Consider the following 15,786-nt stretch of genomic DNA (forward strand, 5'->3'; position numbering starts at 1 on the left):
CAATTCTGAAAGAGGTATTTCATGTTGAATAGAAGTCTGAGACTGTTCCGTAACTGCATTGCTCCCTCGTAATCGATTAACAGTTCTGCGCTCTCGTGCCTGATTTATGAGGTGTTGCCTATATAATGTTCTTTGTTCATCAGTTAGTCGCTACAAACGTTCTATACGTTGAAGGTGATCCCGTTCTTGAGACACTGAACGTTGTTCATCAAACATATTCAGTCGACGCTGACGTATTCGAAGACGATAATATTCTCATTGTGCAATTCTCCGTTCAGTAGCCGCTGTTCTCTATTCATCAGTTAGTCACTGGCAACGTTGGACACGTTGAAGGCGATCACGTTCCCGAGACACTGAACGTTGTCCATCAGACATATTCAGTCAACGTTGACGTATTCGACTCATTCGAAGATGATGATATTCTCGCTGTGCAAGTCTATGTTCAGCAATCATATTATCACGACGTTGCTGTTGTTGGGTCCGTCGGTTATCAGGAATAGACATGGTGTAGGAGATTGAACAGCAGTTGAAGAAGGAATTGAATGAAATTTGATCCTCAGACAATTAAAGCTACCTTGAGCATAAGCAAAGTCCAGCACCTTCGGTTATGAAATTTGATCCCTATCGGTCATCAAATTTGAGAAGAAAATCAATTGACTAAATAGCACTGTTATTTTTCACTGAAGGTGCATGTGAAAACACCAATTCACCGCTTTATGAACCCTAAAGTCGACCAAAAGGGAAAAAAACTGAGGAAACTATAAGTCAAACCTAAAGAGCGAGATGGAAGCTGAGCATAAAAGGAGATTTTTGTTTTTTTGTTTCAGTTCAGTGGAGAGAAATGAAAAAGTAGAACTGATGATATATATATACAGCCCGGCTAAACAGACTAATCCGTTTACGGACTTGTGTCTTGAACAGCTTATATAGTGTTTTGAACAATTTTTTTAATTTACATTTATTAACTTTTTAATTTATATTTATATGTGACACTATATAAGCTATGCAAGACATAATATAAGCTTCGAAAGACACTATATAACAAGTCTGGAAACGGACGTCCGTTTAAGAGCCGGGTTGATATATATATATATATATATACACACGTGGAGGCAAAAGTAGGGATGGCTTAGACATTCGGCTAATATGTTTATAAGTAGTACTACTCAATATGTCGGCCTGTGGCCGGCTTACTACATTAATAGTTGACTTGCTCAGGCCTATTATAAGTGTATTATGCTACATTAATAGTTGATTTGCTCCATGCTTTTTGTCAGAATCATTCTTAATCCTTCTTGATCATACTCCTCGAATTGAACAACTTACATCGAATCGAACACAGAGCAATATACATGAGTCTAATATCTGCAAGCGTCCTACTTCAAAACTTGAAGACACCAATACCTCACTTTACCGAATTCTTCATAATACAACAACATCGAAAGTATATCAACCATGGTTATCTGCAAACGTATACGACACCACCATATCAACATTTAGAACCCTAAAAAAGTGCATCTACATAAAATTAGATAACTTTTAAGGGATAGATAAAAGTAGGATGTATGTGAAAAAAAAAATCACAACGAAATAACTTGTTTTATATTATTTAAGAAAACAATTTATAGTGGTAAACCATTAGATACATGTGTCTCTGCACCACTACCTTGAATGCTTTATTAAAAGCTGGACATATATTACAATGATTACAGCTTCAAATCAAGAACACACAGGAGTTTGATATGCTTAATGTTTCTCCTGTTATGATATTTGGCCTTTACAAAGCCAATGATCATTTATTGTTTATACATGATGATGTTTAATTAAATACACGAATCTTATTATTATGCATATGGGTGAACTAATATCATATGATGAAACCATAAGTTACATAGGTAATAGAATTAGAACAATCAAGCATATGAAGAGTCATGTGTGGGAGATTTGATTGTATCTATTTACCTAGAATACTCACAGTTAGGGGTGAAGTCGAACACTTTACTTATAAGACTGTAATATACATAACTGCTATATGATAGGATGATGATATCTCAATTATTTGAGTATGACTCTAAGTTTGTATATTGGTGTAGTCACATGACCGACACTGATCGGGGGATCAAAGTGAGAACACACTATAAATTTGCTGTTAAGGTTAGTGTGCAAATCTCACTCTACCAATTAATCTCAAGACTTGAGGAATTGTGAAAATTCATTGTGTCTCAAATTTATTACTTTGAGATGTTAAAAAGTAATGTCTATTCATAGACTAGACTTGACATTTTGGGTAATGAATGTAGGACGCCTTGAATCACGAATTCTAATAAAGGATCCACCACTCTACAGAGTTATGTATTAGGAAATTGTGACATAACTAATTGAGCTCAAACCTGGCCGGTATAAGAAATAGTTTCTTAATATAATGCTCAATTGATGTTAATTAGGTGGGTCAATTAGACATGGGTGTGACAGTGAAGAACAAATTTCCAATGGTCTAATTGTGAATACAAGTAAGGTGGAGGGATTTAGATATAATTAATGGTAGGAAAGGACTTTCTTGAAAGTTTCAAGGGCCTTATTGTAAATATGGATTTGTTAATGGACACTTTCCATATTAAAGAGATATATATTAAAAGTGGTTTAATATATCAAGTACAAGTACTTGTATGATAAGGACTTGTCCTCTTAAGATAAGACTTGGAATCCTAAGTGGATCCCACTACACACACACTTACGTATTCTCAAAGTTTCTCTATATAAGAGAATGACTTTTTGGAGAAAGGGACCATTAGTCTTTCCATGAAAAGTACAACTAAAAGTAGGAGAAAAGCCAAAGTGTTTTGTGGTGTGTTGTGCGGTGAATACTACTAGAAGGCTGAAGACTATGTGATTTGGATTCAGTTTTGGAAAGTTTCTATTTACTGTCAATCTCCAATTTCGGCCGCTTTGAAGGTATTTTTCTTTTAATTTTTTTTTTATTAATAATAGATTAGCATGTTAAAGATGTAGGATTAAAGTAATCCCAACAATTGGTATCAGAGCGGGTCATGCTATTATCTATTTTTTATTTGCTTTTAAAAAGAATAATCATATCTTGAAAATTTTATATGAGATATATGGTAATTTTAGATCTGCATGTTCTAAGTAATAAAGGTGCAATTTTTTTTAGTATTGGTACGTACTATTTAAAATTGTATAAAAGAAAAAATATATTAGCGTTGTTAACATGAGATGTTAGTTTATTAATATGGTTTTTTGTTGCACGTGTATATTAAAAGTCTGTACAATTTGTGTTTTACTGCTTGCGTATTAATTTGTTTAATTAGTGGCTATCATGTATCCTGTTTAATTAAACATGCATAATCTTTTAACATAAGGTAAATAGACGTTGGACTAATTTTTTAGCCATGTTAGTAGCTACTAACAAAATAAAGTAGGACGTACCTTTAAGGCTTTGTACTTCAGTTAAGTTTTCTTTGCCTGACATGTGCTCCTCTTTGCATGATATGTATGGACCACATGCTAAGTAAATGACGTTTTTTTAGAAGTATATAGCTACTGGAACTTTGTCTACTGACACATGAGATGCTTACAAAGCTTTTGAAGCTTGTACAATAGACATGGTTATAAGTGGTACATGAAAGAAACATGTGCAGTTCTAAATTTGGGAGTTTGCTATTACAGCTTACTTTATTGGACAAGTACAGTATTTATTCAATGCATGGGATGCACAAAAACATAGAACAGGGAGTCATGCACTATATACTAATTAAAGATGCATATATAATGATGCACACACATAGGACGTACGTGCATGAGTACATGAACTTTTTTTTTGAATTTATGTATGCTTCACCTGTTACACTTTAATATTTGCATGATATGTATGTCTTGATGCTAAATTATTATATGATATATTAGATACACACATTACATGCTAAATTAGATATTTTTCTTATTTGCGTGCATGATATTTATGAGATAACTATTTGCATATGATGCCAACTATTTTTTTTCCGCAGTACACTAATATATTAATGATAGATCTTTAATTTTGGCAAGAGATGCATAGTTTCTTAATAAGAAAATTAGAAAGATGTCATTGTCTTAACGTTGAATATTTATTGATTAATACCCTTGGTCTATATAAAGCAAGTGATAAAGGCATTTAATTTACGAATTGAATCCCTGCTACACCGTTATTAATTCAATAGGAATTATATTTTTAGATGTGATTAATATGATCCCTACGGATAAATTAATTGCATGCTAAAATATTTTTGTCTATTGTCTATTCTTGAGAAGAAAAATTCATGTATGTCTAGTGAGAGTGTTTTCCCTTACGGATTCATTATCTCGCGGTTACATTAATGAATTAAGGTGATGGTACACTTGGTTGAAATATAATTGATAGCCCTACGGTTTGTGCAATTATGTTTTAGTAGCAAAAGGAATAATAATGGAAATCATATTACATGTATGTAAAATTGATGGGTCTGGTAGAACTCGTATGATTAAGTTGAATAATTTTGATGCCCTACTGATAAGAGATTATTCATAAGTATTAGGTTTCCATTGCTTATATTTGTCTTAGTGATATAATATGGAAGGTGTTGTATTTTTATTATATAAGCGGGAAATTGGTTTATTAAATTCCCAAAACCAATATTAAATGCATTATAATAATTTTTGTGTAAATGTAAATGTTCCAGATATGTCTCAACCAAATTTCAGTCCCTTAGCATCTATCTTGAAAGAGAACAAGTTAATTGGTCCTAATTATGTTGACTGGAAGCGTAACATTAATATTATCTTGACTGCTGAAAGTTACAAATTCGTTCTCACTACCCCTTGCCCCCCTGAACCAGCAAACAATGCTAGTGCAAGGCTGAAAGATGAGTACAAAAAATGGCAAAAGGCCAATGAGATGTCCAAGTGCTATCTCCTGGCATCCATGTCAAACGTACTCCAGCACCAACACCAAACTTTTGGTACACTGAGATCATGACCAATTTGCAAGAGATGTTTGGCGAACAAAATCGCACTAAACGTCAGATTGCAATGACAAACCTGATGAATACAAAAATGGATGATGGGACTCCAATTAGGGAGCATATCCTTAAGATGATTGGCTATGCCAATGAGTTGGAGATCCTAGGCACTGAAATAGACGCCAATTCTCAGGTTGATGCTATTCTTCAGTCTTTGCCAGTTTCATTTAATCAGTTCAAGTTGAACTACAACATGAACAATATGGATCTGACACTACCAGAGTTAATGAACTCTTTGCAGTAGGCTGAAGACTTAGTTAAGGTTAAGCCAAGTGTACTGGTCTCAGAAAATGTTGGTGTTTCCAAGCCTAAGCCGAAAGGCAAAGACAAGTGGAAAAAGGGTAAAAAGTTTGCCCTTGGGGCAAAAAGGGAGAGTGGAGAAGAATTCAGGGGCTAAAGCAAAAGGTCTAAATGAGCCAATTAGGATTTCCCCCAACTAGATGGGGAAATTAGGGTCTCCCCCCTGAGTACACACAAAAAAAAACACGGTCAGACATAGATTAATCTCATCAGGATGCAAGTTTTTTTTTTAATGGTAAAGGGTCAGAACGGACGCAGAGAAATCATTAGAGTCTGCATTTGCCCCTGCTATTGGGTCGGGTTTACCATGGGTAGCTATACTAGGGAACCATGATCAAGAATCAACATTGTCAAGAGAAGGGGTGATGAAACATATTGTTATCATGAATGACACATTAGCAAGACTTAACCCCTTAGAGGCGCAGGTTATTGATGGTTTTGGGAACTACAATTTGGAAGTTGGTGGCGTTGAGGGTTCAAGGTTTGAGAACAAGTCAGTTCTGAATTTGTACTTTTTGGATAGTGGGTGATGTCGGGTGTAGAATCGGTGGTTGGGTGAATTGTGATGGTTGAATGTGGGTTTGGTTGTGTAATGGAGGTTGGCAGAGGGGATGTTGAAGCTTTGTAACTCTGTTAATGGCGGCGCAAAAGAAATCGCCAGCAGATTATGTGAACTTTTGTTAATTTGGTTTTTGATTGATGCTTGAATGATGATTAATGTCTGGGGAGTAAAGGTTTGATGGTTGGGTCAATGTATATGGTTTGGGGTGCTGTTGGGAGCTTTTGCAGAGCATTAATGGCGTCGATTGCGAGTTTCACAGTATAAGGGAATCGAGAGTTGATGGTATAGGTAGGTGGGGTTTTTCGTGGGGATGAAAACCGATGGGTTTAATAGTGGTGGCGAGCGGTGGTTGTGGGGGCTGCTGTGGCGGTGGAGGCGCTGGAGAATGGGAGAGAGAGGAAGATGAACAGTGCATTTTTAGTTTTGGTTTGGGCTTGGGCCGAACTAAAAATGTGGGCTTGAATGTTTTAAAGTTTTTGGAAATTTCATTTGGATTTTAGTTTTAGACTTTGGGCCTTAGTCTTTGGGCTTTTGGGTTAGATGAGTTTAGGTCTGGTTGACTGCTGTTGACTTGGCTGGTTGACTGCTGTTAACCTTTGGCAGGTTAACTTTGACTTTGACAAGGGTTGACTTTGACCAGTTGACCCAATTTGACCTTTGACTTGACTAAGATTCGGTCTATTAGGATAAGTCTATGGCTATTAGCGTGCTTGTCGTTAGGCTAAGACTTTATATATATATATATATATATATATATATATATATATATATATATATATATATATATACGTATACGATGTATTTTCTACTATGTGATATATTAGTCTTTTATGATATACGGCGCTATGACACTTAGACATCAATCTAATTAATAACGTGTAAACAATCATATAAGAAACAAGATACTCCTCCGTTCTCTGAAATAATATAGGCAATAAAGTTCAATAGTGTTCTCAACAATTTACCGCACCCTTTTAGATCTCTCCACGCATCAAGTTTTGGAAATGAGACTTATGACTGAAGATGTCATGTGATAGGTGGGCATTTATTGAATGTGACATAAATGGCCCGTTAGCGTTATATATGGGTATTCATTGAATGTGCCATGAATGACCCGGGTATTCATTGAATGTGCCATGAATGACCAGATTGTTTGGACTGCCCTAGAGAGGAACTAAGGTATTCGCCTTGCGGGTTAGTTGTATTCTTTGATGGTACGGGTGTGCTTGGACTTGCATTTGAATACCTATAGGATATCTACATATGTTATATAAAATTTCTAACTTCCGTTTGCAGGAGGGTAGGACTTAATAATATTTTGTGCAGGGACGTTGTCCTACCCTTATACAGCAGTGGATATCGATAAGTTTTAATTCAATTATTTAGTTATTAAAACGAGCTATTATAATGAGTTATATAATGGAAGTTTTGCTTGGGAAGAAACTATGCCAGTTGAGATGACGGAACTACCTGTCTTCCAAGCTGAGAATGATTAAGTTATGGGAAAATATAAAGTGATTGTTTGGATAATTAAAATGTTAGTTTGTTAAGTAAAGACTGGAAATGTTTATATGTGGTTAGTCTATTCATACCAGCAAATTTTATTTTGTTGACCCATGTTTGCTTTGTTTTGGCAACGTGGGTGTGTTCTTGGAAACATAGGTGGAAGGCAGTGGAACCACGACATTTGATTTGGATTTGTTTCTAGAGCAGTCCGGGAGTTTATTTTTATTAGGTCTGATCTTTTTGGAAGTATGTAATAACGCAATTTCATATTCATATGACATGAGAAGACGATGTTGAAGACCTATTATTCATAGAGTTTTATATTGATGATTTTTAGACAGAAGATAGTCTTTTAATAAAGTGATAAATTGAGAAATTTTGGAGATTATTGTTGTTAAGTTGATTCTTTATGATGTGGGTTTTCGGTTTTGGCATGTGTTGTATCTACCCCGTCTTAGCCTGGGTTTTTAGACAATTGAACATAGGGATGTTTGAAATATTTATATTTCAAATATTCACTTTATAATTGTTTAGAAATTCGGGATGTGACAGGACAGTTCGAGATTTGTAACATGAAATTCTTTTAATGTGGGTTTGTATTTGTTTTGGTAGAAGAAGAGACGGAGAAGATTCCTTATTTTAATTTTAGAGGAATTATTGTGGGAAGATTTTACATGTTCTTGTACGGGAGTTACAGTGTTCTATTTAACTAAACAGTTTGGGGTGGTTGATATGGCCGGAGCTGCCACATCCTTTGACACGTTAGTAGGTTCAAATAATAGGTCAAATAAGTGGGTCAGTGTAGCATTACTCTTTTTTATGTCGATATATAAGAGGTAATTAAAGTTTAATTGGGCTTAAGCAGACAAAAACAAATGAACAAAAGAAAATGCCAAAATCAAAATTAATAACTCGATCTAATGGGATTTGGGCTTTTAATTCAAAATCCAATACATATAATTATTTATTCAAGAATACTTTGGGCTATTAAATCATTAACTATCAATGCACACATATTATTTATTCAAGTGGTGTTTGGACATTTGAATCGTTAACTATCAAGGTAGTAGGCCCAGACTTAAAAGCTAGTATAATTGAGTTTATCAACAAACTAGCTAGTCATAGTTTATCAATGTACGTACTTATTCTCTTCCCGCTCAAAATAGCTACCCACATTGATATAAAAATTATTAGATCATATCGTTCCTCACATTGATCATATCATATATATATATATATATATATATATATATATATATATATATATATATATATATGTTTAAATGAGCTAAAAGTTTCCAAATGAGCTGAAATTTTGTAGAGATGATCTTAATATTGAGTATATTATATCTACAAAAAAATATGTTTAAATTCATTTTGTAGGTGAAGTTTTACTTATGAACTTATTTTAAAGTTAACTTAAGTAGCTTTTTAGGACTATATATATATATATATATATATATATATATATATCGTTCCTCGATCGTTCATAAGTAAAACTTCACCTACAAAATGAATTTAAACATATTTTTTTTGTAGATATAATATACTCAATATTAAGATCATCTCTACAAAATTTCAGCTCATTTGGAAACTTTCAGCTCATTTAAACATATATATATATATATATATATATATATCGTTCCTCGATCACTTGAAGCCGCATGGCTTTTGCAGATGTTGAATACCATTGTTTTGTTTGTGGACTTGCATGGACTACCAATGTTTTTTCTCTCGTAAAAGCTTTTAGTGTTTATGGCGACATTCTTGAATGTAAGATTATTAGCGACCGTGAGATTGGAAGATCGAGGGGATTTGGATTTGTGACGTTCTCGAGTGAGCAAGCGATGAGGGAAACTATTGAGGACATGAATGGATAAGAGCTTGATGGAAGAAATATTACTGTGAATGAAGCTCAGTGTAGAGATAGCGGTGGTGGTGGAGGTGGCTGTCGTGCAGACGGCGGTGGTGGATACGGAGGTAGTGATGATGGTTATTATGGAGGATATGGCAGACATGATGGAGGCGGTGGTGGTGGGTACTGTGAGATACAAGAAGAGAAAATTAAAGATCAACTAAGCTTTTCTTATTCATTAATGGTGGTTTTACAATGTTCTCTCTTTCCTCTCTAGTTTACATGTGAGAAAAAAAAAGTGTCGAAAATGAATTTGTCCTTCTCTTTTTTACCTCCAATCCTTTTATAGTTGCTCCATATGACTTCATCCAATAGCTTTGTGACATGTGTCCATCCTTGTCTCTTTCCTTTGTACCTAAAATTTATATGAATATATCGACTCTCTAGCCGATTTTGTATTAGACATTAGTGAAATAAAGACAAATATCGGTATGTACAATATTTGGCCACCACAGGTACAGCTGTGGTGGAGGCGGTGGCGATCAAGGATATGGTGGAGGTGGATCCGTTACTCGATCTTGGGGTGGTGACTCTGACGGTAATTGGACGAGTTAAATTATATATATTGTTGGTGTTTTTAGGTTTTGGTTGTCTTTAATTTGGTTTTATGTTCATTTGGTTCTAGCTGAGTCTATTTTTTTTAGCTCACATTAAAATCACATTCAAGATACTAATATCAATCACAAAAAATGGTGAAATCACACGCCCAAGTTTGATTTCAAATAATTTATCAAGCAAAACTGATATCTAAAATATCAAAACCTTTCTCCTAGTCTAGCATTAACTGCTCTAAATTTTGAGTGGACCTTCCCTGCGGGTGATCCTAGAATGTTTGTGGGTGCGTTTGTTTATTATTGGTAAATTACAATTTTTTTTGCAGGTTCTGTGCTAGTTACCCTATCGCTATAGCGAGGTGCGTGCTTCTTAAGTTGCACGTATCTCGCAAGCGTCTACGGTCTTACCGTCCTAGACTTGTATCAGTGATCTGCGCACGAGTCCATCGACGGAGAGGACTTCCACTCGAGCTCTACGCTTGCTTCTTTTGTACTTGTTTCTTTCTTTGGTGGGTTGACATTGTACACGACTGTGTACAATGTTTTTGAGTCTGAGAGTGTACGTCATACTGTCCAGGTATACAAGTATGCGATATGTATCGCAAAACATATATATATATAGTAGAAATTAATTAATTTTTTTTTTAAAATTATATATCGTAGAAAAATATATATATATATATATATATATATATATATATATATATATATATATATATATATATATATAGTCCTAAAAGCTACTTAAGTTAACTTTAAAATAAGTTCATAAGTAAAACTTCACCTACAAAATGAATTTAAATATATTTTTTTTTGTAGATATAATATACTCAATATTAAGATCATCTCTACAAAATTTCAGCTCATTTGGAAACCTCTAACATTGGCAAAAAAAAAAAACGATTACAAAAATTAAACATTTCTGAACCGTTAGATTTTTTTAAAAAAATGACAACCATTTTTATCTATGCTAGATGTTTCTAAATGAGCTGAAATTTTGGAAATATAATCATTATGGTGAGTGCTTCATAACTACAAAAAATTATATTTGAATTCATTTTGTAGGTGAAGTTTTACTTATGTACTTATTTTAAAATTAACTTAAGTAGCTACTTTTTATGATATATATATTTTTTTAAATTAATTTCTACGATATATATATATTGTAGAAATTATTTTTTAAAAAAAAATTAATGAACCAAAATTAATAAACCAAATACAGTCATTTCTATATATATATGTGTGTGTGTGTGTATCATAGAAGTTTTTTTTTTAAAAAAAGTTATATATCGTAAAAATTAAAAAATAATATATATATCGTAGAAATTTTTTTAAAATTTTTTTTCTAGAAATGAACCAAATACGGTCATTTCTTAAAAAATTATATATATATATATATATATATATATAAAATAAATTAAAACCTAATGTTTGGTGGTTATGAAGCACTCACCATAAATATCATCTCCACAAAATTTCAACTCATTTGGAAACCTCTAACATAGATAAAAATTATTGTCATCTTTAAAAAGAAATCTAATGGTTCAGAAATGTCGAGTTTTTGCAATAAAAGTTTGTCAATGTTAGAGGTTTCTAAATGAGCGGCAATTTTGTAGAGATGATATTAATGTTGAGTATATCATATCACAAAAAAGTATGGTTGAATTCATTTTCTAGTTGATATATATATACTCAACATTAATATCATCTCTACAAAATTGCCGCTCATTTAGAAACCTCTAACATTGACAAACTTTTATTGCAAAAACTCGACATTTCTGAACCATTAGATTTCTTTTTAAAGATGACAATAATTTTTATCTATGTTAGAGGTTTCCAAATGAGTTGAAATTTTGTGGAGATGATATTTATGGTGAGTGCTTCATAACCACCAAACATTAGGTTTTAATTTATTTTATAGGTGAAGTTTTACTTACGTACTTATTTTAAGTTAACTTAAGTAACTACTTTTTAGAGAAGGATTATATATCGAGCAGGTTTCGTTTATCATACTTTTTATACCATAGTTTATACCACACCCCCTTACAAGATGAATTAAGTACTAATAATTTGTGGATATGATCTACTAACCATATATAACATCTCCACAAAATATCATCTCATTTGGAAATCTCTAACCTAGTTAAAAGTTGTTGTAAACTTTTTTTTTTTAATGGTTCAGATTTTTCGATTTTGTAAACATCTTTTGACATAGCTAAACATTATCAAATAAGGTGAAATTTTATAGAGGTGGTCTTCATGGTTAGTTGAACACCTACGAGCAGGTTCTGTTCACCACACTTTTTATACCATAATTTTACCGTGTCCCTTAACTTTGCCTACAACGTGAATTATAACCTAATTTTTTGTGGATGTGTTCAACTAACCATGAAGACCACCTCTATCAAATTTCACCTTATTTGATAATGTATATATATGTATATATATATATCGTAGAAATGAACCAAATATGTAGAAATTAATTTTTTTTTTATAAATTTTTTATTTTTTTTAATTTCTTGTAATGGATTGGTTCATTTCTAAACAAACTTGAGTTTTTTTTTTATTTATATATATAATTTTTTTTAGAAATGAACCAATCCATTATAAGAAATTTTAAAAAAAATTAAAAATTAAAAAAAATTAATTTATGTCCTCTAAAAAGTAGCTACTTAAGTTAATTTAAAATAAGTACGTAAGTAAAACTTCACCTAGAAAATAAATTCAACCATAATTTTTTGTGGTTATGAAGCACTCACCATAAAAATCATCTCCACAAAATTTCATCTCATTTAAAAACCTCTAACATAGATAAAAATTATTGTCAAATTTAAAAAGAAATCTAACAGTCTAGAAATGTCGAGTTTTTACAATAATTTTTTGCCAATGTTGGAGGTTTTCCAAATGAGTTGAAATTTTATGGAGATGGTCTTTATAGTGAGTATATCATATCTACAAAACATTGAGGTTGAATTCATTTTCTAGGTGAAGTTTTACCTACGTACTTATTTTAAGTTAACTTAGGTAGCTACTTTTTAGAGAATGACTATATACGGTCCACGTGGCCACTAAGAGCACGTGATTCTGTTATTCGTTCTAACAACATTTCCCGCGCTCCTCTTTCTTCTTACACCACCATTATAAAATGTTGTCCACTCCAGAGAAAAATAATTCTTCAAGAAATTTTCTTTCACTTCATAAAGCTCCGAGACTAGTCATTTTTTTGCGATTCACATCAGTTCTAGGTATTATATACTAAGCTTTTCTTTGTTTTTGTTCATAGTAGTCTAGCTTATTAGCTTGTTGAACAATTAGTATTTGAGTTGAGAATCGTTTTCAGATAAAAAATGAGTTGAATGATAACCTAGTAAGATTCAGCTTAATTGAGTTTAGAAATTTATTATTCATCTTCTTCTTTAATAATTTTGAGTTGTTGTATCTTGAAATTACTCAATAACTAGTTTAGTTGATTGAAAAAAATGCATTCATCAAAATTTATATAAGTTTGTGTTTAGTTTATCATAGTATCATTGTCGAATTTAGATTTATATGTGTGTTGTTGTTCTTACCTAATTTTCACTGCAAATGTTGTTGAATCTTCGCAGTTGAAACAAACTTTTTTTGAAAATAATGTTTAGAAATTTGTTGTGTTATTCATGTTTCAGCTGGAAATAAAAAATGTCAAACCCAAGCTTAACTCCGTTAAGAGGTTCTGGTTCGGAAATTATTGGAATGTCGTCGCCTAGAAGTCCCACTCCCACTGCTACTACACCGCTAGCAAATCAGACATCAGAAGGTAATTACATATATTAAAATATATTAAGTAGATGTGTTTTATTTATGTTTCCAATATATTTTACTCTTTTTTGGATGTAGATTATGGAAATGAAGCAGTTGTACGGTGGGTATGGTTTTTGGCTGGGTTGATAAGTTGTATGTTCTTTTCTTCAAACATCTTTCTCACGGTATGGGACTTGGTGATCAAGTGGGTATTCTCTAAAGAATCCGTGGGCTTTGACTACTCAAATTTAGAAACTGCATTGTTTGTATGTATTTATGCACTTTGTGGGGCTGGATCAAAATGGGTGATTGATGTCTATTTTAGGAAGTGGAGTATGGGTAAGAAGATGAAGAGTTATAAGGAGCTATTCTTAATGGCCAAACATATATTGGATTATGGACTAAACTTTGGTGTAGCAATCCTCTACACCCAAGTATCCAAAAGTTCTAAAAGGAGGATGGCATGCTAGAATTGTTGGGATGGCGATTGGAACTCTTTCGATGCTGGCGACACTAATAGGATCAAGTCTAGTGCAGAGTATTGTCGAAGGTTTTGGATTCATTGCGACTGCTATGACGGCAATATCTGTCTTGTTCGCTTATGAAGGAAAGTGGAAGCATATGTAGATATCATTTCTATCATTTCTTATCTTTTCCACAGTTCTGATGGTAACAACATGTGGAGTCATCCGCTGGAAGAAGAGTGCCCAAAATATTTCACTCCTAGCATAACATCGTTGAAGAGTTTGGGTTTGTTTCCACGGGGATGACCGCAACATCTGTGTTGTTTGCATTTGAAGAAAGATTTAAGCCAATGTGAATTTCTGTCGAAACATTTGTTATTATTGTTGTTGTTCTCCCCTGTATTGCTTTATGTTGAGAAGAATTGCACAGCAATCCCAACCCGTTAATGTGGCTCATTAGCACTAATGATATGAAAATCTTTTATTTCCTTTGCTACTAAGGACAACCCCCCCAAAAAAATAATAATAATAAATTTCCACTTCAAAAAAAATAAAATAAAAAACACTAAACTAGTATTGTGGAACCCCCACACACACACACACACACAAAAACAAAAAAAAAAAAATAAAGACTTTTTCTTCATCTTTAAAAAACAAAAAACAAACAAAAAAAGATTTCGGATAATACTCTTGGTTTAACATACGCTTGCTGTGAATGTGGGATTTTTTTCTATAATTTCGAGTATGCACAAAAACATCTAAGGAATGATCATCCGGTCTTAAGGGATAAACTTTTGTTTGGTGGCAAACATTACATGATTTTATGTTGTTAATTCTTTGTGTGTGCACCCAAGTGGGCTATGTTCATGAGTTTCTCATGATTGTAAGGCTTAGAGCCAAGTATTGTTAAGGTATGTAACTCTTTGAAGTTTAATTAATAGGTAGGGTTTGCCTCAACCCATAATCTTTTAAAAAAAAAAAAAAATAAAAAAAAAATAAAAAAAAAAAAAAAAAAAATAACAACAACAAACGAAACCTAAAGAGTTAATTCTTATGTAAACATAATTAATAAAACGGGACCTTAAAAGTAAAGGAAGTTGTGTGCTTTAGATATCTACACTTGATTTTAATATCAATTAGTTAAAGATTTTATTAGTTACGTACTCCCAACTAAAATTCAACTGATCAATTTTATTAGTTAGATATCTACTCCGATAGAAAGTTCAACTGATCTCCCAAAACAAAAATATTTGTGTTCTTTTTTTCTATAATAGAAAGGTAATTATGGAGCACGCTATAAAGTTCAAAACTATGTTACTCGATCAATGTATTATTGCAAAATTTATTAATGAAATCTGTGAATGAGTATTGTTTTTTGGGTTTATTACTGTTTTTATTATTTTTGTGATGAAGAAGAATTAGTTAGTCAAATTAAATGTACGTGGCTACCCTGGGAATTCTCGGTATTACATTCTCATGGTCTGTTTGGTAAAAATAACGGCTGAATTAGAATTTTCGTGAGAATAGGACTACCACGTTCGGCGGTACTCGATGTCACACCAAAAATTTGATTGAAACGTTCTTTTGAAGAAACTGAATGTAAACACAGTAATGTAATTTACCCATGTCTGTGGGACACCAATTTCAGCCCATT

The 15,786-nt window shown here is 32.8% G+C and overlaps 1 pseudogene; it reads left to right on the forward strand.

The window, feature by feature from the left end:
- Window positions 1-9,083: 9,083 nt before the first annotated feature.
- Window positions 9,084-9,889, forward strand: LOC147496043 (glycine-rich RNA-binding protein GRP1A-like; annotated as a pseudogene).
- Window positions 9,890-15,786: the final 5,897 nt, after the last annotated feature.

Source organism: Coptis chinensis, chromosome 6, assembly GCF_015680905.1.
Source record: "Coptis chinensis isolate HL-2020 chromosome 6, ASM1568090v1, whole genome shotgun sequence".
Lineage (NCBI taxonomy): Eukaryota > Viridiplantae > Streptophyta > Magnoliopsida > Ranunculales > Ranunculaceae > Coptis > Coptis chinensis.